Source organism: Macaca fascicularis, chromosome 17 (genome assembly GCF_037993035.2).
Source record: "Macaca fascicularis isolate 582-1 chromosome 17, T2T-MFA8v1.1".
NCBI lineage: Eukaryota > Metazoa > Chordata > Mammalia > Primates > Cercopithecidae > Macaca > Macaca fascicularis.
In genome coordinates this window covers 10,321,542-10,345,796 of record NC_088391.1, presented here as the reverse complement: position 1 = coordinate 10,345,796, position 24,255 = coordinate 10,321,542, and the positions used below count along the sequence as shown (strand labels likewise).

Below are 24,255 nucleotides of genomic sequence, written 5' to 3'. Positions count from 1 at the left end.
GGGAAGGCTCCAAGGGAAATACAAGAAGCAGCAACTCAAATCCTGTTCTCTTCATTATCCTTTTTTTTTTTTTTAATAGCTCTTGCATAGGCTCGGTTTTTGGAAGTTGTATGCTGCTAATTTAGGTATATATGTCATTACAATTTTAGCATGGATCCTTCTCAGGCATACACAAGAGATGCCAGACATGTGAAAAAAGGAGGGAGCCAAGCACAGGAACCTCAGGGACACTGTATGACTGTTCTAGAGTCAGAAACCACGTGAACACGTATCGAATTAATAGACCTGAGGCTCAAGTCTGTTCTGTGCCCTGTCTCGCTCTCTCCTCTCAACGTCCCCTTCTCTTTCTGGAACTGGATTTCACATAATTCTTTAGGTGAGAACTAGAGCCATTCAGTCAAAGACTAAAAAGAGGCAAGGTTGGACCAAGTTTAAGTAAGAATCAGGTAACAATTAGCTGTGTGATGGTTAATGAAATCATTTGTCTCCGCATAAACTCTTCCCCTGGAAGTGTCTTGCAAAAGCTGGTTATTGGTGAAGTAGGATGGAGAGTTAAGGGAATGGGTTACATGACCTCCAAAGCCCTTTTAACTACAAGGTGAATCACAAGTCTAAGAGTCTTAGGTCAACATTTATTGGAGTGCAGATATGGACAGAGCTCTGTGCTAGGCACTGGGCCCCAGAGATGTGAAACATGGTCTTGACCCTCGGAGGCTTGCTCCCTAATCAAGGGGACCAGGTAGACAGACATTTAAATAAAATAAAAATGCAAAGGAACATAGACTAGGCATTCTTTTTAGTTCTGGAACTCGTGTTGAGGATCACATTGATTACTTTTAGGGTCAACTCCTAGAACTTGCGGAGCAACTTATTTCAGTTAGAAATTCCCATATGAAAATAAAGATGAAAACATGGAAAAAGATACCCTCAAAAAATTGGAATTCAGTGCCAATTTTATTAGACTACAAAAACATATCATACAATTATTATTTTAGGTATATTTATATAAAGTCATAAAAGCTATACTTTTTGAAAAACATTAGCATAAGAAATAATTTTTTAATTTGTTATATAAGTAAATTAACTTTAGCATCTTAAGGATTCGATGATACAGTTTTTAAATTTATTTTTTAAATTGACAAATAGCAATTGTACATGTTCTTGAGAGCACATAATTATATTTCCATACATATAATTTATAGTTATCAGATCAGGGTAATTAGCACATCCACCATCTCAAATGTTTATCATTTCTTTGTGTTGAGAATGTGCGATATCCATCTAGCTATTTGAAACTATACATTGCATTATTGTTAACTATAGTCATTCTACAGTGCTGTAGAACACTAGAACTCATTTCCCCTATCTAGCTATAATTTTGTATCTTTTAACAAATCTCTCTGTCACTCTCCCTTCCCAGCCTCTAGTATCCTCTGTCCTACTTTTTACTTCTATGAGATCAACTTTTTTTAGCTTTCACATATGAGTGAGAACATGCACTGTTTAACTTTCCGTTCCTGGCTTTTTTCACTTAAAATAATGTCCTCCAGTTTCATCTATATTCCATGAACGATGGGATTTCCCTCTTTTTTATGGCTGAATAATACTCCATAGTGTGTATATATCACATTTTCTTCATTCGTTCATCTGTTGTTGCACACCTAGGTTGACTCCATATCTTGGTTATTGACAATAGTGCTGCAATAGACATGGGATGCAGACGTCTCTTTGTCATACTCTCAGTGACTTGTTTTGTTTTTTGTTTTTTGTTTTTTGAGACAGAGTTTCTCTCGTTGCCCAGGATGGAGTGCAATGGCAGGATCTCGGCACCTGCAACCTCCACCTCTCGGGCTCAAGCAATTCTCCTGCCTCAGCCTCTCGAGTAGCCAGGATTACAGTTGCTTGCCACCTCACCTGGCTAATTTTTGTGTTTTTAGTAGAGACAGGGTTTCGCTATGTTGGTCAGGCTGGTCTCGAACTCCCAGCCTCAGGTGATCTGCCCACCTCAGTCTCCCAAAATGTTGGGATTACAGGCGTGAGCCACCATGCCCAGCCTCAATGACTTGTTTTAATGAATTTTCTCTCTGAAGACTTACTGCTATTTCCTGCTTATTGACAGCTGTGGCAGCAAGCATCCAAAAGCTGATTTTTCTGAGGTCTTTGAAACTTTTGGACACTTCTCCTATTGGGAAAATAGAATTTTTCTTTTGAATAATTCTCATTTCCCACTAAGCGTATAAGCAACCTGGAGTATCTTGTAAGATCCATACAGATTAATATTTCAAGCATAATAATCCTTATACATTCCTTTTTGACAATGGAGACTATGGTTACGAGTAGAAGTTTTTAAATAAGGACTACTTTTGAGGTCCCAAAGCTTTGAAAATATGAGGTATAAACCAAACAACATATTCCAATGAGATATTGATACCTAGTTTTCTTAAATGTCTCATTCAAAGGTTGAGAATTTCTTCCTGAAATTTAGACAATATATTATAGAAATGTGGTTTGTCTTTTTGTACATTTAGGATGATTGTTTTTAAAAATAATTCTAGGCATTGTTTATTCTGTGTATTAGTGTAATAGTCAATGCAGTAGTTAGAATTGTGGTTGCTAATAGTCACAAAATCTAGTAAGAATGTGAGTACATGAACCCATCCCAGGAAACTGATGGGACAAGTAGTAAACTTTTTTTTGACTATTTAACAAAAATATTTAATGCTGCCAAAAAGTATAAAAATACAGTAGGAATGGCAGTACAATACAAAGGAATCTCTCCTAATTTATTTTTTTTACATATTTCTATATTTCATACATGCATTAAAAACAATTAACAACACATCCAATGAAAAGTTCTGCAAAGTCTTCTGCTGGTGGGTGCTCCTCATGCTTTGTATGTAAAGTTTACTTTGTAAACAAATGATGGTGAGGCAATCTAGAGGTTTAGCAAGCCTCACTTTAGTGTCCGGAGTGGGCTTCAGGTCTGGCTTTGCACATCAATGGTTCAAAATGTATAGCTCCAGAATATTCTCAAGTCATGAACATTAGGTGCCTACCGTGGCCTTTTTCTTTTTCATTCATTCTCATTTAGCCTCTGTTTCATCTGCTGCACGTTCTGAACTGTGGTGGCCTTTCTGGCCTCTCGAATACGTTTCCGTGGAGCATTCTCACTGTTCTCCTCCATTGTATCTTGCATTTGCTGTACATCGGTCACCTGTCAGTTTTTCTTCTTCTAGACCAATTCTGTTCTGATTGTATTTTTCAGTCGTTATTTTGTTTGGTGAGTGATCAAAAGCAGGAGCTAAGTTTTACTTAGAAAGTGCTTTCCACCGTTTCTGTATACTAGAATCTCCCTTTACACATTTTACTGCTTCTATTGTAGCCATGTATGAGAATCTCAGTTGATCTGGGGTCTGAATAAGACCCATTCGGTATTTTCTCATGTTCAATAACACTTTTTTAATGTTAATATAATCTCCTTTTCCCATCAAAACAAGACAAGTGTCTACCAGAGAGAAGGTGCTGAGCACCCAGTGCCTTCACTACAATGGACCACCGCAGGCTCATGGTCAGGGTTCAAGGAGCCAGATTCTCTCACTTTAACCAAGAAATTGATAAATGAAGCTGGTGATTCAGGGACTCCAAAATCTGGCCAGGTAGTGTAATGAAAGTGAGATATTGTTCTGGTTTCACCACTATTGATATTTTCTAATCATAGAAGATGTACCGTGTAATACAACTTCACATCTTCTGACAAGAGCTTCACACTGAATCCTGTTTCTCTAAACAGCATCTCTTGGTCATCTGTTGGCCAGTACTGTGCACATTTAACCGATTCTTTCTCCACAATGCGGTTCAGCATGACAACTGCTTTGGTCTTCTGCTGCCAAACCGTAAGCCAGGAATGGCAGCACATGTTAGGAAGTGGACCCTGTGTTAAGATGTGACTCCTTTGTGCCTCTTCTATGTCAACTAAGCTGGCATTAATATAATCATTCTCAGCATTTTGCAGTTTAACACGACTGTGATCATATGGGCTTACATCTCTGTATCTATTTCGATTTCTGTTTTCTGGAAACTTGGCCACTCTATGAAGATAGTCATGGGACTCATTTCGAATTTCCAAGTACGGCGGCTGCCAGCGATACTGAGCATCCAACTCCTCGAACTCGCGCTCGATGATGGTGGGCATGGCTGGGACGAGTCGTAAATCTTAAGAGAAATGGAAGAGTGAGGATGGCTGCTAAGCTGGACAGACACCCGGTGTGGTTGATTATAGTCAATCATTACTCAAGGAATTTGTATATATTCTATTCATGTATATATATGGTAAATTTCTAATTATCATACTCCTATAAAGTAATTACCATACTCCTATAAAGTATTATCTTCATTATAAAGTGAAGAAAGTGAGGCTGAGAGAAGTTAAATTATGTGCCCGAGGTGATGGCCTAGTGAATGAGCAAACTTGGTTTCACAGTCAGGTCTGTCTGGCTCCCAAGCTGCTGGTGTTTTACGTTACCACATTGTCTTAGTCTGGGCTCTCCCGAAAGCAAAGCCTGTACGGACAACTTGGAGGTAGGTAGGGAGTTTATTTGGGAATGTAACACCAAGGAATAGACTGATAAGACAGAAGAATGACCCCCCGGGAGGAGAGAAGGCCAACCCAAGGGTCCCTTTCAAATTAGCAAACATTATGAATGTCTGCTACTTGATCCTGTGGGAGCTTCTGAGGAACCTTTTAATGTGTATCTCAGAATTGGCCACCCTGGGCTGAAAATGAGACAAGCATTTTTCTATGTGCTTCTGTCCCTCAGTGGTCAAGGGCAAGCTTACAGGCCTTAACTGTCCCCCATTGCCAGATTGTCCACGCCCGAGTGCCAAGTGGTTCCCATGGGACTCCTGTGTCACAGCTCCAACATAGCCCTGGGGCCAGAAACCCAGGGCAGAGGCCAGAAGCAGGTGCTGTGAGGTTGCATCTGCACAAGATGAAAGAAGCCCACCACGCAGGCCTGGGCACCACCACAGTGTTTGAAATAAGAGGTGAAATTGAGAACACGTGGTATATTGCCCAGAATGTTGAGAGACACATGACCAGTTATAATGAGAGAGTGGAATGAGAATCTTCAGTGTCTCATCATGCATGCATTCATTCATTTATCCATTCAGTCACCAGCGAATGCTGGGTAGTATATGAAGTGAAAAAAGAATTAAAATGAGTCTAGCTGAGTTTCAGATACTACAGAAAAGAAAATAGATAATGTGATAGTGTGTTCTAAGTGCTTCAATAGAAGTATACTAAAAGGTAGTAAAAGTATAGAAGGGAGATACCCACTGTATTCTGTGTGTGGACAGAGAGGGGGTGTGGGGAGAAGGGAGGTCATTTTTCTAGAGCTTAGTCTTGAAAGATAAATAGAAGTCAGCCAGCTGGGGAGAAATATGAGCATCGGCTCTATATTCAAATTAAATTTTAGTATTTCAATATTAAGTTTCCTAAGTATGATCATTGTGGTTATGTAAGAGAGTGTCCTATTTTTAGGAGATACGTGCTGAAAAATTTAAGAGTAAAGTGTCATAATGTCTGCAACTTACTCTCAAATGATTCAGCACAGTAAATATTTGGGGATGGGGAAAAGCAGGTGAACACAAATGTAGCAAAATGTTAATCACTGGTGAATATAAGTAAAGGGTATGTATGTGTTTATTGCACTAATCTTACAACTTTTTACAATTTTCTGAAATAAAAAAAGGAGGGGAGAAAGTTAATTAATTGAAGGCCATGGGCAGGGGCTGGGGAAGAGCAGTCCGGGATGGGGTTGTGAGAGGGACAGCAACACCTGAGGACACTGGTTCATTTTTAAAATTGCAGCGGTTGGCCAGGTGCAACGGCTTACACCTATAATCCCAGCACTTTGGAGGCCAAGGCAGAAGGATCATTTGAGACCAGCCTGGGCAACAGAGCAAGACCCCATCTCTACAAAAAAATACAATATTAAATAGCCAGGCATGGTGGCACATGACTGTGGTCCCAGCTACTCAGGAGGCTGAGGTGGGAGGATTGCTTAGGCCCAGGAGTTCGAGGCTGCAATGAGCTATGATCACACCACTGTACTCCAGCCAGCCTGGGCAACAGAGCAAGACCCTCTCTCTACGAAAAGTAAATAAATTGCAGTGGTTAGTGGGACACCGTGGGACATAAATGCTCATGATAGAGAAAAAACAAAAATGGGACAAGAGAAGGGAGTGATGTATGCTAGAGTGTTGGGCTGCATCCTGAAGGCCTAGGTGACATTGAATAATTTCATGCATCTTTTGTGTTTTAAATGGTCACTTTAGCAGCAGTTTAATAAGAATGGATTAGAAAGGCCCAAAACTGTGGCAGGAAGGTGAGTTTTTATGTTACTACAGTAGTTAAGGTGACAGATTCTATAGGCTTACAGGAAAATGGTGCCAAAGATAAAGTGAAGACAGCTTTGAAACTGCAGAGGGCAGAAGAGTCAACAGGACTTGGCAATCCCCTACACTCAGTGAGTTCCTAAGAACATGGACTTGGTTCAGTTCAGGGATGAGGCTTTTAAACCCCAAAGAGAAGGAAGACTTGTGGAGGAAAAAGTTTAGTTTTAGAATGTATTTAACCATGAAATAATGAATTAAGGTGTTTAGTTTGTACATCAGGGGTTTATTTATCTTTCATCACCATAACTAGTACTGCTTGCAGTATAGTAGGTATTCAACAAAATTTTTTAACCTGTGTTTAGAAATCATGATAGTAGATGGTAAAATGCTTTCTTCAGTTGCTGATACTCAGGGGAACTATGTTGTATGTTTTGTGAATGTTTTCTCCCTGAGGGCTAAGCATTTGGTGAACATCTGTCTCCTAACACCTGTTGGACCGGTTTACCTGGCAATCCAAAGTGAACATGTGCCAGGGTAGTGCCACTTAAAGTACCTTCACTTTTTAGAATCTATCAGATGGGTTTAGAGTCAGTTTTGCCTTTCACCAGCTAGTTTTCTCCGTTTCGAAAGTACAAGTATTTCTACTTCTTAGTAAATGTAATGTATGACACATGAATTTAAAGAACGTACAAAGTAGGAAACATTTATATTTCATACAACTTGAATTTTCAAATGCAGAAATTCCCTCTTGGGAGTGAGTCTTATGCTTTGGAGCAGGAATGACAGAACAGACATGGTACCAAAGCCAAGCTCACCTAGATATTGCAAACACACAGGCAAAAGAGGAGGTGGCCCAAGTGTGTCATCAGAGGGTCACTCGGCATCGGAGCAGTTCCTTTGGCGGGTGGTGAACTGAGCAAAGAGGCAAATGAATGATAGGTAGTTACAGAGAGAGAATCCCTACATCAAGGAAATACGACAAACACCAGGACTCGATTTTGATTCTATGTCTAAGAGCCTTCCTTTGACATCCTTCCCCACCATGTCAGGGAGGCTATGTACTCTCACTCCATTCAGTCGTTAGCACTGCTCACACTGGTAATAACTTCTTGTTACCCGCTTTCCTCTTTGGACTTTAGATAGCCCCCTGAAAGCCACCCACCTTTGTGTTCCCAGTGTTTAGATTGGTCCCTCGCACAACGTCAGCGTTCTGTAACTTTCACATACATGACTGAACAAATGGACAAATGAACGTACATGACTTCCTAAAAGGATATCATAGCTCTTGATAGTCATGACAGCACTAGTATTAACCTTTGTTTTGTAATGAGTTTCAATTTAATGTTGTTAAGGAAAATACAGGATTTTAAAAACTAGTACACACACATACACATATTCCAGAGTCTTTCTAATGAGTTCGAATATTAATTTGTAAAAGAATCTAACAACACATGCTTTAAAAAATAGTGTTTGTGGCCAGGCATGGTGGCTCACGCCTGTAACCCCAGCACTTTGGGAGGCCGAGGCAGGCAGATTACCTGGGGTCAGGAGTTCGAGACCAGCCTGACCAACATGGCAAAACCCCATCTCTATTAAAAATATAAAAATTAGCCAGGCATGGTGGCGGGTGCCTGTAATCCCAGCTACTCAGGAAGCTGAGGCAGGAGAATTGCTTGAACCCAGGAGGCAGAGGTTGCAGTGAGTCAAGATCACGCCACTGCATTCCAGCCTGGCGTACAGGCTGAGACGGAGCAAGACTCCATCTCAAACAAAAAACAATTCGTGTTTGTGCCAGGCACAGTGGCTCATGCCTATAATCCCAGTACTTTGGGAGGCCAAAGCAGGAGGGTCTGTTGAGACCAGGAGTTCAAGACTAGCCCGGGCAACATAGTGAAGCCCTGTCTCTCCAAAAATAATAATAATAATAATACAAAAATTACTCAGACATGGTGGCCTGCACCTGTAGTCCCAGCTACTCAGGAGGCTGATGCAGGAGGACCACTTGAGCCCAAGATGTCAAGGCTGCAGTGAGCTGTGATTGTGCACTGCTCTCAGCCTGGGCAACAGTGTGAGACTCTGTTTATTACTCTAAACACTATCACTAGTACTATAAGAGTAATAGAGTTTATTACTAAGTTGTTTTAGGATCTGTCAAATACAGAGATGCTGCCCCAATCTGGTCAGACATTTCTGATTGATTGATTGATTGATTTTTTTCAGACAGTATCTCACTCTGTCATCTAGGCTGGAGTTCAGTGGCACAATTATGGCTCACTGCAGACTTGACCTCCTGGACCCAAGTAAGCACCTGAGTAGCTGGGACCACAGGTATATGCCAGCATGACCAGCTACTTTTCTTATTTTCTGTGGAGTTGGTGTCTCTGTTGCCCAGGCTGGTGTTGAACTCCTGGGCACAAGAGATCCTGCTACTTGGCCTCCCAAAGTGTTGAGATTACAGGTGTGAGGCATTGCACCCAGCATCTCTGATTCTTTTGATTCCATTGAAACTAAAGTTTCAGTACATCAAGAAAGAAAGCAGCCCAAAGGAATTTACGCTGTCCCTTTATTCACTATCAGGGACAGTGTTAATAGGGACTGCTTCCGGCTGTCTGCACAATGCCCTTTACTGTCCAAGACCAGCACTTCCAAGACAGTGTGGTTCATTTGGTCTTAAGAACAGATACTGAGGAATTGGTCCATAATCCACAGCAAAGCTCTGTAGGCACCTGATACCACGGAGAGGTGTTCTGACATTCTTACACGTCCCCCAGGGCAGAAACTATAGGTTCTGAGTGACATCTCGTCATAATTCAGTGGAAGCATTAAGAGGCAAGCAAGCATAATTCTGGGCAAAGAAGGGCTCCCATCATAAGAATTTTGCAAACCGCATACTCTTTTATTTTGTAACAATGCTCGTAAATTATCTTTTGGAAAGAGGCACACAGATCTTGATGTAATTTGTGTAATAGATACTGTTTACTAATGAAATACCCTTTTCAAATGAAAGGAAAATATTAGTTTCCTACATCAGGTGCTGTATTAGTCCGTCCTCATGCTGCTAATAAAGATATACCCAAGACTGGGTAATTTATAAAGGAAAGAGGTTTAATTGACTCACAGTTCAGCATGACTGGGGAGGCCTCAGGAAACTTACAATCACGGTGGAAGGGGAACCAAACACGTCCTTCTTTACACGGCGGCAGGAAGGAGAAGTGCTGAGCAAAAGGGGGAGAAGCCCCTTATAAAATCATCAGATCTCATGAGAACTCACTCAGTATCACAAGAACAGCATGATGGTAACCACCCCCATGATTCAGTTACCTCCCACTGGGTCCCTCCCACAACACGTGGGGATTATGGGAACTACAATTCAAGATGAGATTTGGGTGAGGACACAGCCAAACTCTATCAGGTGCTTATGACCATTTTAAAACCTGAAACATAGTGGTATTCCTATTGTAAATTTTCCTAGAAAAACACCATTAGATAAAATGCAACAAGCGCTAAAATAGCATTTTATATTGTAGAATGATAATTTTTATTTTCTCCTAAACATAGGCGGCTAACCCATATCTTTTTTTGAGTCTCACTCACTCTGTTGCTCAGACTGAAGTCCAGTGGCACCATCTTGGCTCACTACAGCCTCTGCCTTCCGGGTGCAAGCAGTCCTCCTGCTTCAGCCTCCCAAGTAGCTGGGATTACAGGTGTGTGCTGCCATGCCTGGCTAATTTTTGTATTTTTAGTAGAAACAGGGTTTCACCATGTTGGCTAGGCTGGTCTCAAACTCCTGATCTCAAGTGATCCACCAGCCTTGGCCTCCCAAAGTGAGCCACTACGCCTAGCCACATCTTTATATTAAAAAAAAACAACAACAAAACAAAACCTAAAGTCCTGTTTGTAAGTACTCTTTTCCCATAGTATTAGACAGACAACATAATGCTCTGTAGCAACCCACCCCAAACTCAATGGTTTGTGTTAACATGTATGTGTTCTCATACAGGTCTTAAGGTTGGCTGAGGTTTAGCATCTATGGAATGGGCTCAGCTCCTGACTCTGCTTAAGGCTGTGGGTAAAGGAAACCAATCGTTAGTCAGTTGAAAATAAGCTTGCCCTGTATTTGGTTCATGAGGTTTTGCCAACATACATAATTATTAAACTTTCACTGAAAATGTTTAGCAACAATATTTTTTATGAAACGGGAGGGTAAAGTGAGAAAACTTACAGCTGGACCAGTGCCTTACCTTTAGTAAGTTCTCAAATAATATTTGGGAAAAGAATAAAACAATGGAATATAAAGAAATCAGAGACGATAAAATTTCTTAAAACTGTAACTAAGCAAACCTTGGACAAAACCTGACAAAACTAAGCAGCAGAACGCTTTTTCCCCATTGCCTTTGTCATCAGTTATGCGAATAACATCTCAGGAGGACTTCAGGCTTGGCATGGCCCACACACATTATCTCTGCTCCTTGCCGAAAACCCATCAGTAGTGCTGAAGGAGTAGGATAGGGATAAAGAATGTTTTGAAAGATGGGAGACACATGGACCAGTGGTAATTAACAACACGAAACCTACACCTACAAATGTGTGTGTTGTGGCGGGGGGGTGGGTAAGAATCAAGTTTCAAGAAAGGGGAGCCTTCAGGTACCCCTAAAGGTGGATTCAGAGTAGGACTGAAAATTCAATAATTAATGAAATATTGTATAAAGAATAACTAAACTGGACTGGGCATGGTGGCTCATGCCTGTAATCCCAGCACTTTGAAAGGTTGAGGTAGGACGATCAGTTGGGACCAGGAGTTCAAGACAAGCCTGGACAACATAGCAAGACCCCATCTCTAAAGAAACTACAAAAATTAGCTGGGCATGGTGGCACCCACCTGTAGTTCCTCAGAAGGCTGAACTGGGAGCACCACTTGAGCCCAGTAGGTTAAAGGCAGCAGTGAGCTTTCATTGTTCCGTTAACTATAGCTTGGGCAACAGAGCAAGACCCAGTCTCTAAAAAAAAAAAAAAGAAAGAAAAGAAAGAAAAATCACACTTCCAGTTTCCATCCTCAAGAGTGTAGTTAGGAAACCACTTCTCCCCAAGTATAAAACGTGAGGTTGGCCAGGCACAGTGGCTCACACCTATAATCCCAGCACTTTGGGAGGCCAAGGCAGGCAGATCACAAGGTCAGGAGACCAACACCATCCTGGCCAACATGGTGAAACCCCGTCCCCACTAAAATACAAAAAATTAGCTGGGCGTGGTGGTGCACACCTGTAGTCCCAGCTACTCGGGAGGCTGAGGCAGGGGAATCGCTTGAACCTGGGAGGCAGAGATTGCAGGGAGCTGAGATCGCGCCACTGCACTCCAGCCTGGCAACAGAGCAAGACTCCGTCTCAACACAAACAAACAAAACTTGAGGTTTAGTCTCCAGCAGTGTGCCATAGAACTTTCCGTGATGATGAAAGTACTTTATATCTGCATTGTCCAACTAGTGGCTCAATAGCCACCTGAAATATAGCCAGTGTGGCCACACATGGTGGCTCACACCTGCCCAACACTTTGGGAGGCCAAAGTGGGTGGTTCACTTGAGCCCAGGAGTTCAAGACAAGCCTAGGCAACATGGTGAAAACCTGTTTCTATAAAAAAACACAAAAATTTGCTGGGCATGGTGGCACACACTTGCAGTCCTAGCTACTCCGGAGGTTGAAGCTGAGGCAGGAGGATCTCTTGAGCCCAGGAGGTTGAGGCTACAGTGATCCATGATTGCACCACTGCACTCCAGCCTGGGTTACAGAGTGAGACCTTGTCTCGAGAAAAACTCGCAAACAAAAATACACGAAATATGGCCAGTGTGACTGAGGAAATGAAGTTTAGTTTTAATTTTGATTCAAATAGCCACATATGGCTAGTGGCTGACGTATTGGACAGTGAAGCTCTAGACTCAGGAATACTGGGCACTGCTGAGGATGGGATGGATTCTCTTGCAGAAAAACAGGAAAAGTGAGTAGAATTCTTCAAGTGACTGCTGAGATCTGTCAGCCTCTTCTATTACATGGCACCCAGGTTGGAGGATTCCTTTCTGACAAAATTGTGCTGCCAAATTTATATGAATAGCAGAATAATACTCATATTATTAATAATAATATTCAGTTATTCCCAAGAGAGCAGCCGGCACTCTAATTCATCACCCAGTGACAGCACCCTCACCTAGAGTCAGCATTTGTTGTGGTCGTTTTGTTTTGAGATGGGGTCTCACTGTGTTGCCCAGGCTGGCCTTGAACTCCTGGGCTCAAGCAGTCCTCCCCGCTCGGCCTCACATCCATCAGCATTTTAAATGCCTCCCTCTCAAATGTGACTAGGTAGCCAAGGATCACCATGCATTTGGGGAAAGCTGCCCAGCTGAAATGGAAATCAATGCAAACAGAAGAAAAAGAACTGAAACAAGACATGACAGGGAACATAAGAAAAAAAAATAATTTTTTTAAGAGAGAAGATATTGCAACCTAAAACAAGATCAGAGGCTATATAAAAGATCGGAGGAACACGTTTCTACATTCAGGCGCCTCCTGACTCACCTGAATTCCAACAGAGCACAGTAAGCGCCAGTTCTCCGCCTGCCCTGGATTGGGCCCTGCAGTTGCAGAGAAAGCTTGGGAATAAAAATGGAGGTAAATCTTTAAGTGATTACCTATTCTTCTGACCCACCGGCTACAAATCGGTGTTCCCACCACTTTCTCCTCAGGTTCAACTGATTTGACAGAGCAGCTTACAGAGCTCAGGGAAACACTTTACTTATGTTGACCTATTTATTATAGTGGATACAGAGGAACAGATGGGAAAGATGCATAGGGCCAGGTATGGGGGAAGGGTGCAGAGCCTCCATGCCCTTTCCAGGGGCACCACGTTCCAGGAACCTCCACATTTTCAGTTATCTGGAAGCTCTGCAAACCCAGTCCTCTGAGGGCTTTATGGAAGCATCATTACATAGGCATGATTGACTACATCATTGCCTATTGCTGATCAACTCAACCTTCAGCACCTCTTCCCTCCCCGGAGGTAGGGGGAGTGAGGCTGACATTCTAACCCTCCAATCTTGCCTTGGTCTTTCTGGTGCCAGCCTCCATCCTGAAGCCACCTAGGGATCCCCAGCGATTAGTCATCTCATTAGCAAAGCAAGATACCTTTATTGATCTGGCTGTTCCTAGGGCTTGAGGAGCTGTGGCTAGGAACAGAGATGAAGGCCAGTGGATCACTGGAGGGCTCCCACTATCTCACTTTTGGGGCAGAAGTGGACATTCTGAGGTGGGGAGTGGTTGGTTCAGAACCTCTGACTTGCGTGTTCAATCCCAGGCAGAGAGTCGTCGCTGGGACCCGCCAGAGTAGGTCATCTGCCCACGTGGCAGTCACCTGCAGGTGTGGGTGCAGACACGTCTAGCTGAGAGTCAAGTGCCACCATTCCAGATGCCTGTCCCCAGAAAGAAAATCTCAGACCAGTAGAGCTCTGAATGGAGGTTTGATCCGAATACCAAGGACAATATAAGCAGAGCTGCTTTAAGAATGCTGTTGCTGTGGTCCATGGGAAAGACCCTTCATGCCTGAATTATTTTGATTCCAGATTGAAGGAAAATGCTAATTTCAGGTAGTTTTATAGAAGTTAGGGTTTTGGACATTGCTGTTTGACTGTAAACTCTCAATAAGGTAGGGAAATAAATCAGAAATCATGGGTGTGCATTTGTAGAGACTTGACAGACTTATTTTGCAGTTGGGGCTTCAGGGCCCAGTACCTTTTAGCATCCCTGCCCTAGTTGAAATCAGACACACCCTCTCCCTGGTATCCAAACAAAGCTAGTTCAGGTGCTGCCCTGAAGGGATTTGGTTGATGTGAAGTCTCAAGTCCTTAAATTAATCAACAGGAGTACTTCCTGGACGGGACTGATTTGATCAGGTGGGTGATATGTAAGTTCTCCTCCTTTACAGGGGAATACAGCAGGACTCAGAGAGTCCCACTTCCCACCTCCCACCTCAGACGCTCTCAAGATGGTGACCTCTCTGGGTTTTAACACCTGGAACAAGCCGGGTGTGGTGGCTCACACCTGTCCATCCCAGCACTTTGGGAGGCCGAGATGGGCAGATCAGCTGAGGTTGGGAGTTTGCAACCAGCCAGGCCAACATGGTGAAACCCCATCTCTACTAAAAATACAAAAAGTAGCCAGGCATGGTGGTGCATGCCTGTAATCCCAGCTACTCTAGAGGCTGAGGCATGAAAATCGCTTGAACCTGGGAGGCGGAGGTTGCAGTGAGCTGAGATCATGCCACTGCACTCTAGCCTGAGCAACGGAGCAAGACTCTGTCTTAAAAAAAAAAAAAAAAAAAAAAAAAAAACGCTTGGAACAGGCAGAGCCTAGAGGATGCGTGTGGACTTCCCATCTGTGCCAAATGTGCCTTGGAGAAAACCCACATAGCTGAATGATTAAAGTCAAGCAGCACGGGAAGGGATCAGCCACATAGCAGTGCCCCGTGCACCTTGGCGGAAAGGAATTTTTCTGTCCATTGACATTTGTAGGTGTTCAGTTTGGAATCAGTCCGTTTTGGGAGTCGCCACCCATCAACTTGTCAGTCCCAAGGGCACTCATGAAGCAATCACCCATTGAATCTGCACTGGGGCCATCCTGCGTCACCGTGAGAAACGGGAGGCTTCCACAGAGAAAGTGAAGGTCCAAGGTCCCACATTGTGTGTCCAGAAGGCCAGACTGTGCCCCTGTGGAGTCCTTCGATGAGGCAGATGAAGAATTTTCATTCGTTGGGAAGCCCAAGGAACAGGAGGCAGAGCCTGAGAACAGGAGGAGGGCTCAATCAGCCAGCCAGGCTTTGGCATTTTCAGGACCAGGTGAATGACAAGAGGAAGAGAGATTGGCTGGCATTTGAAAACAGTGGAGCCTGGAGTGATAGAAGCAGGCGGCTTCAGAAGAGAAGGAGGTGCCTTGCGCCTGGAATGAGCAGATGTTAGTGAAGAAAAGGAAGAAACCGAGGATAAGGAGATGGAGCGGCAGTGCAGCACCCTGTGTCAGGGAGCACAGGAGAGGAGACAGGAAGGTGGGAGGCACGGGGCGGGGGGTGAGGAGTGGCGTCCTGGGGAGCTCAGAGCAGTTCTGAGTATGGAGAGTCCACAGACAGTGAGGATGAGACGGTGTCTCGCCTGATGCAGGCCCTCACTGGGAAGAAGGGCCGAGTGACAGTTCAGAACCTGAGGCTGAAGCATTGAACCAGAAGGAGCCGTTGCAGGAGGCAAAAGGCACGCTGAGGATGCATGGTGCCCCCTCCAGACTGTAGGAGACCAAGGAAGAGCCGGCGGAGAGCAGGCGGGGCCGCAATACTCTGGATGCGCTTAACACCAAGAGGAGAGTCAGGAGGAGCAGGAGGCATGGAAAGTTCAGAAGCTAAAACGAACAAGGGGACAGGGACGAGGAAGAAGAGCTTGAGAAGGAGGAAGCAGAAATTGAGCACCTGGGAAACCTGGCTGAGGAAGAGCAGCAAGCTGAGCTTCAGGGGTATGGCAAGGTCATTACCAGCAAAGCCATTCAGGGCAAATATGAGAAATATACAAAAGAGCTTTCAGTGCCCCCACCCTGGAGGATCATTTCAACAAAGCCATGCGTCCTAAAGTCATGCAACAACTTCGGGCACTCTGGTTATACCAAATACACCCATGGTGGGGATTGAGACACCACCTCCTTCTACCCAACATGGGGCCAAGAGAGTGCCCAGAACACAAAGTTCTTCAAACAAAAGGCAGCTGAAGCACAAGATGTAGTTGGGCAACCGTTTGCCAAGAAGCAGAAGAGTACGTAGGAGTCAACTCCTCGTTCTCCCCAATGTGGAACTCAAGGGGAAGTCTCAGCATCTGGTCCTTGATTTGCTTTTCCTGTTATTTACATGTCCCCTGAATCCAGCCTTCAGACCTACTGCCATGCCTGTGATACTGCGTGGCCCAGTTTTTGAAGGTGCTTTGTGAAATTTAGACCTGTGCTGGAAAAATCCCCCAGAAAAGCACTATCCTGGTAGGATTAGAGGCTTCCCACTTATTTCCAGGAAATCTTAGGTTTCATCAATGCTAAGACTTCCCATATTTACATGAGACTGTTCTGATTTTTAATTTTAGAGATGGAGTCCCGCTACATTGCCCATGCTGGATTTGAACTTCTGGGCTCAAGTGATCCCCCTGCCTCAGCCTCCCAAGTAGCTGGGATTACAGGCTTGTGCCACCACACCTAGCTCTGAGTTTCATTTTCTAGCCCCTTATCTTGGGTCAGAAACATGGGCATGTAAGTGGACAATAAATTTAACTCTTAGGGTTAGGAGTAAAATGCCAGGAAATCTAAAGTCATTGAAACTTGTTTTTCATTTCTGGAATAAGTACATTTTTCTAGATAGACATACTTTTTGATCCATTTATGTGTTGTTTCAAGAAATAAAAGAAACACACACCCCCAAAAGAGAAAACAACATACAAGAAGGAGTGCAACCTCTGTGCCAGGCCATTCCCAGTGTTTCACTGGTGCCCTGGGGTAGACATGCTTTTTTAAAGAAGACTAGGCTGGGCGCGGTGGCTCACGCCTGTAATCCCAGCACTTTGGGAGGCCAAGGTGGGCGGATCACCTGAGATCAGGAGTTCGAGACCAACCTGACCAACATGGAGAAACCCCATCTCTACTAACAATACAAAATTAGCTGAGCGTGGTGGCGCATGCCTGTAATTGCAGCTTCTCAGGAGGCTGAGGCAGGAGAATCACTTGAACCCGGGAGGCAGACGTGGCGGTGAGCTGAGATCATGCCATTGCACTCCAGCCTGGGCAACAAGAGCGAAACTCTGTCTCAAAAAAAAAAAAAAGACTAAAGTGCGCCAAATCTGCATTGAATTGAAGAATGTCAGACCTGCCTCTTAGACCTAGAGTGTGGCCTGCACATCCAGGTTCATGACACAGCATTGTCTTTTGAAAGTAATCTGCCAAAGTCAGATGTCAGCCGAGGGTTCTACACACAGACTATGGAGAGAGATCTGAAACTCTGATGGAGCACGTCCAATTAGCACGCTGGAGAAAGACACATCCCCCAGTGTCGTGCTGCTCAAACTGGCCTGGACCATACCCTGCTATCAAAGGAATCAGCCTCACATTTGCTTCTGCTGGGTGAAAGGAGAGTGTCAGAGAAAAGAGAAGCGTCCCTACAGACACAAGAAGCCTACAGATCTGGACGATTCCCTTGCTGATCAAAATGTTGAAGATTCATATTATGGAATCAATGACCCTGTAGCAGAGAAGCTTCCAAAGCAGACTTCAACCATGCCTCATCTGGACGCACAGAGGACGAGACTCTCACGACATTAGAGGTAGATGGTGTGGGTGAAACAGATCAGAGAAATCATTTCTACCAGTTTGGAGAGATTGACAATCACTCTAATGCAGAAAGAGCAGGATGCTCTCACCCAGTTTTCCACAAGGCAGGCTGCAGACATGGCTGCTGAGAAGGCCTTTAATAAGTTGATTGTAATGGCCACAGACTCAACATGAAATCAAGATCTCAAGCAGCCAGAGGAAAAGAAAAAGAAGGACGGAACCACATACTCTGGGATCAAGCTAGAGCCTTTCCCAGGACTGCCGTGAGCTCTTCCTCCTGTTGCAGCAGAGGATGCAGCAGCCAGCTCCTTCAGCCTACCCCTAAGTGATCCTCCACCACTGTGGTGAACATTGCCCTGCCACCCCCACTACTCCCCGTACCGTCAGGTTTGGGGCTACACATGTTCCACCCAATGAGACCACCTCATTCCTTTCATGAAGACTCCAGGACCAGTCCTTCTCAGGACCCTCAGAGGATGGGAGCTCGTGCTGGAAAACACAGCAGCCCCCATCACATTAGCACTACTCTGGGACTCTGTGGAAGAAAGGGCACTTAAAAATCCCAGTAAATGAGTTTTGGAGTAAATATATTTTTCCTTCCTTTGTAGTTTCCATGGTAGCTGAATATGCTCAGATATGGACAGTCGGTGAACGACAGCCATGCTTCTCTACGCATAATTGAAGAATCAGTGGCCTTCAAAATAAGCTGCTGTGGACACATCTGGTTACAAATACAACATGACTAATAAAACCTAATGCCTGTTCCACTCACCTCTGTGGGAATAAGTGACTGGGTGAATTGGAATGCCCAATGGAGCTGCCATCTCAATTACACGTTCATTTTGTACCTTCTCGGTGGGGGCGGGCAGGGGAGAATTGATCTTCAGTAAAAGACTTTTGGGCCAGCTGGGCTCTGTGGCTCATGTCTATAATCCCAGCACTTTGGGAGGCTGAGGCGGGTAGATCACTTAAGGTCAGGAATTCGAGGCCAGCCGGGCCAACATGGTGAAACCCTTCTCTACTAAAAACACAAAAAGTAGCTGGGCATGGTGGCAAATGCCTATAATCCCAGCTACTGGGGAGGCTGAGGCAGGAGAATATCTTGAACCCAGGAGGTGGAGGTTGCAGTGAGCCGAGATCATGCCGTTGCACTCCAGCCTGGGTGACAGAACGACACTCTATCTCAAACAAAACAAAACAAAACACCTTTGGGCCATTTTTATGTCCATGGGGGTATTTTTCTTTTTCTTTTTTCTTTTTTTTTTTTTTTTTTTTTGAGACAGAGTCTCGCTCTGCCGCCCAGGCTGGAGTGCAGTGGCCAGATCTCAGCTCACTGCAAGCTCCGCCTCCCGGGTTCACGCCATTCTCCTGCCTCAGCCTCCCGAGTAGCTGGGACTACAGGCGCCCGCCACCTCGCCCGGCTAGTTTTTTGTATTTTTTTTAGTAGAGACGGGGTTTCACCGTGTCAGCCAGGATGGTCTTGATCTGACCTCGTGATCCGCCCGTCTCGGCCTCCCAAAGTGCTGGGATTACAGGCTTGAGCCACCGAGCCCGGCCCATGGGGGTATTTTTCTTTGTATCATCTTTAAAAAAAAAAAAAGAAAGAAAGAAAAAAATGCTGGTACTACTCACTGCCGTGTGTCAGGGTGATTTAACTCTTTTGATGTCACACCCTCAGACAAGTAGAAACCAGCTGCCCGCAAAGCCCAAATGCTTTCTTTCCTCTCCTCCTCTTTATTACTAAAGGAATCTGACTGATAGTTGTACTTCTCTATATCACCAAAAAATAAAATAAAATAAAAAAATAAAAATTACTTTGTATTCTTATCAGTCAGATGGAAACACAAATTTCATGGAGCTGTGTATTATTGAGAAAACCTGGTGTCTGGGATGAAATTATGTTCAACAACGTCCTGTAAGATGCTTTCTTTAACAAACGGAAATGAAAAGCATGGAGCGTTTGAGTGGAAGACTTGTGACCTCAGCTGGAACTATGATCTTCCACATTCACCTTTGTGTGTCTTCAGGGGCTCTTTGGAATTCCCTGCTCTGGGCAGGGTGGTCTTAGAAAGTTTGGGTATAACTGTATTATAGATGATAAAGGCAACTTGATGTGTTAAAAAATAAATTTTAAAAAAGAGAAGAAGGGAGAAATCATAAAAGAAGTAATTCCAGCAATTTTCACCATACTCAAGAAAGAATTCAGATTGAAAATGAAAAACGTCTTATGCCATCCAATGAGATGGAGTCTTGCTCTGTCACCCAGTCTGGAGTGCAGTGGTGAGATCTCAGCTCATGACAACCTCCGCCTCCCAAGTTCAAGCAATTCTCCTGCCTCAGCCTCCTGAGTGGGATTACAGGTGCCCGCCACCATGACCGGCTAATTTTTGTACTTTTAGTCGAGACGGGTTTCACCATGTTGATTAGGCTGGTCTCGAACTCCTGACCTTGTGATCTGCTCGCCTCGGCCTCCCAAAGTGCTAGGATTACAGGTGTGAGCCACTGCGCCTGGCCCAATTTTTAAAAAATATATTGATTATTAGACATGCTTAAAGAAATGCTATAATACCATAAAAGTGGCTGTCTTTGGGAAGTAGAATTATGAAGGACTTTAGATTTCTGTTTTGTAAGATGTTTGATTTATTTATTATTTATTTTATTTATTTTTTATTGTTTTTGAGATGGAGTCTCGCCCTGTTGCCCAGGCTGGAGTGCAATGGTGCGATCTTGGCTCACTGCAACCTCCACCTCCCGAGTTCAAGCCTTTCTCCTGCTTCAGCCTCCGAGTAGTTGGGATTACAGGTGCCCACCACCACGCCCAGCTAATTTTTGTGTTTTTAGTAGAGACAGGGTTTCACCATGTTGGTCAGGCTGGTCTTGAACTTCTGACCTCAGGTGATCCACCCATCTCGGCCTCCCAAAAGTGCTGAGATTACAGGCATGAGCCACAGCACCCAGCTGTAAAATATTTTACAATGAGCATGTGTGACTTTCATATTCAGGAAAAAAATTTCACTGAAAACACACACACACACATGCATGTGTTACCTACCAGAGCCGTTCCGAGTAGTTGGTGGTGGTTAGGAGAGTTCCACTTCCAGCATGGGTGCGCTACATCTTTAAATATTCCCGTAGCAATGAGGAGCCACTGTTCCTAGGGTTTCTGTGCGAATACATACCCTCTTTTTTTATTCTTGATAGACTCATTATTTTAGTTGAGGCCTTGTTCTCCTTTCCTTCATTAGCTTTAATCAGCAGGCTCGGGGCACCTGTCACAGGGGATGCCATCATTCATTTTAATTTTGAAAATTATAGTAGCAATTTAAGCTCATCCTAAACATGAAAAACAAATCTGCAGTTAATAAAGTAAAACCTTAAAGTCACCAATTTCACCATGCCTTTCAGTCCCACTACCCAGAGTGGCATTATGGTCTTCACAGCTTCTCTGCATATGCAAATGTGTGTGTGCACTTGGGTTTTGTTTTTTGAGACAGGGTCTCACTCTTGCCCAGTCTGGAGTGCAGTGGCACAATATCAGCTCACTGCAGCCTCAACCTCCTGGGCTCAGGTGACCCTCTCACCTCAGCCTTCTGAGTAACTGGGATTACAAACGTGTGCCAGCACACCCAGCTAAATTTTATATTTTTTGTAGAGACAGGGTTTCGTTACGTTGGCCAGGCTGGGCTCGAACTCCTGGGCTCAAGCAATCTGCCTGCCTCCACCTCCCAAAATGCTAGGATTACAGGTATGAGCCACCACACCCAGCTTGCACTTGTGTTCTTGTTGCACAAATATCACTAAGCATGTAAAAAATTTCTTTCCACCACAGAGATTTATATATACTACGTCTTTTTTAAGAACTGCGTAATATTCTACCTTGTAGGTGTAATTTATTTCACCATTCCCTTATTGACATAGTTTTCACCATTGTTAGCAGAGCCCCAAAAATATTCTTTTACCTATATCTTTGCACACTTCAGTGAGCAGATCTGTAAGATAAATTCCTACAGGGGAACTTGTATTGGTCAAAGGGTATCCATGCAGATAATTGTTATCATGTTGCACTGACTTACATTCCCAGCAGTACATGTATGAGATCCGTTTTCCCCTACACACTTTTACCTGCACAAGTTGAGTATTCTTTACACAAAATGCTTAGGACCAGGTATGTTTCAGACTTCAGATTTTTTAGGATTTTGGAATATTTGGGTATACATAATGAGATATCATGGGCGTGGGACCCAAATCTAAACATGAAATTCATTTATGCTTCATATACACTCTATACAGGGAGGCTGAAGGTAATTTTATGCAATATTCTTAGCAATTTTTGTGACCCATCACAAGAAGTCAGGTGTTTCAGAAATTTTAGAACATTTTGGATTTTGGGTTTTTCAGATGAGGGTTGCTCAACCTGTATCATGTATTATATATGATTGTCTTATTATTGCTTTTATTTGTTATTATTTTTAAATCTTTGGCAATTCAGTATGTGAAAAAATGGGTGTCATTGTTGAATTTGAATTTTTTTCATCATGACTGAAGACATCATTTCTTTATTGCCACCATCCATTTGGAAATGTTATGCATGTTCTGCAAATCCAATTGGAAGGCTGGCCTAGAGTTTGGTTAGATGGTGGTGGGGACATAATATGCTTAGAAACATGGTCCTGGATAAAATGTTGAGAAAAAGTAGAGAGAGAAGATGTGTGTGGGAGACAGGTTGGATAGTGGCATATTTTTTTGCATAGAAATCTGTTAGCTGTATGGCTGCTGTTTCAGCATTCCTGAATCCCTCGCCTGTTTGAAATGGGCCATCTATCCATTCACCTTTGTTCACAACGATAGAAATCGTGTCCAGTATTCTCTCTGTATTTTTTCTCACTGAAATCTGGCATCATAATGACTCAGCATCTGGAGGAGCCAATACAAGTGAATCAAGTTTGCGTTCATCACCCAGCAGTGCCTCGTATGCCTAAGGGATTTCACGGAACTTCATTTCAAAATCATAGTTTGAAATGGTCATGTTTCAAACACCTATAAAGAAACTTTAAAATGTGGCAAAATGTAGACAGGGCCTTAAATGTAAAAAGAACGTTCAGATAACTTTGCAAACAGTATTTTGGTGATAGCTCAGTTACTTCTTGCCTCATTAGTTGTCCTTGGTGCATAGGACATCCGTGACCCCGCATATGTCAATGATAAAGTTTGTTCCAATACACATTATTTCTCCCTTTCAGAATAAGTGGCCTTGGCAGATGTGAAACCTCTCTGAGCAGGGAATGTCACTAAAGGGGACACGCAGAGAGACTGTGCAGGGTCACGTTGTGATGGAGATGTGGGTGAAGAAACTCACAGACACCATTGCCTTTTCCGTCATTTAGGATGTCTTTACTAGTTTCTTCATTTCACCATCCAGAAATACCGAATTATAAAGGATGTGATTCTTTCTGACTACCCAAGGCATCTAAAATTCAATCTTATGCAGACTTCAGTTGAGGACGTTTCCCCTGGATTCTTTCGCAGCTTCCAAGTCCCAGTAGTTCTCCGTTTTTAACCTATCAGCTGTTCTCAATGGATGTCATGCCTTGAGATGTTATCTTCCAAACACACAGCATACACAACTAACTCATTCTCTTTTTAGAAAATCAAGCAAATATGTATATAACTGCATATGCAGGCGTCTGGTCAACCGGGGCAACAAGCATGACCTCACAAGTTTGTGTAAACTCAGTCAAAAGCAAGGGAATGCAATACGGTAGTCCTTTTATGGGTTAATATGATCTCACCCTCCCCCCACCACAGTAGTGATCTTTCTGTTCCTAAAAAGGGAAGGGCCCTGGGCTGGGAACCCCTTCAGTTATCCCTTCTGAGTGGTACAAATCTCCTTCATCCCATCCCTCTGATGGTCCCAGTTGGTGGTGGTTGGCCGTGAACGAAGGTAAATGGCTCAAGATCATGCACCTCATCCCCCACCTGAAAAAAGACATTTCACGTTCACATTTTGCTGGTGATGGGAGCCCTGAGTCAAAACCTGTATGTAGAAGACAGCCCAGGAGACGGGTTGCCTGGTCACTGGCGCTGCAGCACACTGAGTTCCCTGCTCTGGGTCAGGTTGTTAAGACCGCACGAGGATGCGCTGCTGTAAAAGTGCCTGCTTCTTCCAATTTAGGGTCACCAGAGTGCATAAATCCACTGACAGCTCTCTTCAAACGGTTGTTCTCAACTTTAAATAAAATTTTGAAATAACACCTGGTTTTCCTTTTTAAATTTTAAATTTTAAAAAAGAGCAGCAGGAGGGTATAGATTGGGGGACCATGGAAGGCATTCTACTATTGGGGGAAGAGCACACGTCTTTCAGAGTTTGACTTTGAACCCTGACTTCACTAAACATTTGGCCATATGACCTTGGGAAGGTTATTTTTAAGCTTTGATTCCCTTCTCTGGGAGTAGGAATAAGACTCCTTTCCAGTCTCGT

The 24,255-nt window shown here is 43.7% G+C and overlaps 1 protein-coding gene and 2 pseudogenes across 2 annotated transcripts in view; 2 read left to right on the top strand and 1 right to left on the bottom strand.

The window, feature by feature from the left end:
- Positions 1-24,255, top strand: part of HMGB1 (high mobility group box 1) — a 151,549-nt gene that overhangs the window by 59,551 nt on the left and 67,743 nt on the right. The window lies entirely within an intron of this gene.
- LOC102127450 (tyrosine-protein phosphatase non-receptor type 2 pseudogene) lies at positions 3,026-4,328 on the bottom strand (annotated as a pseudogene).
- LOC135968143 (pre-mRNA-splicing factor RBM22 pseudogene) lies at positions 12,227-18,465 on the top strand (annotated as a pseudogene).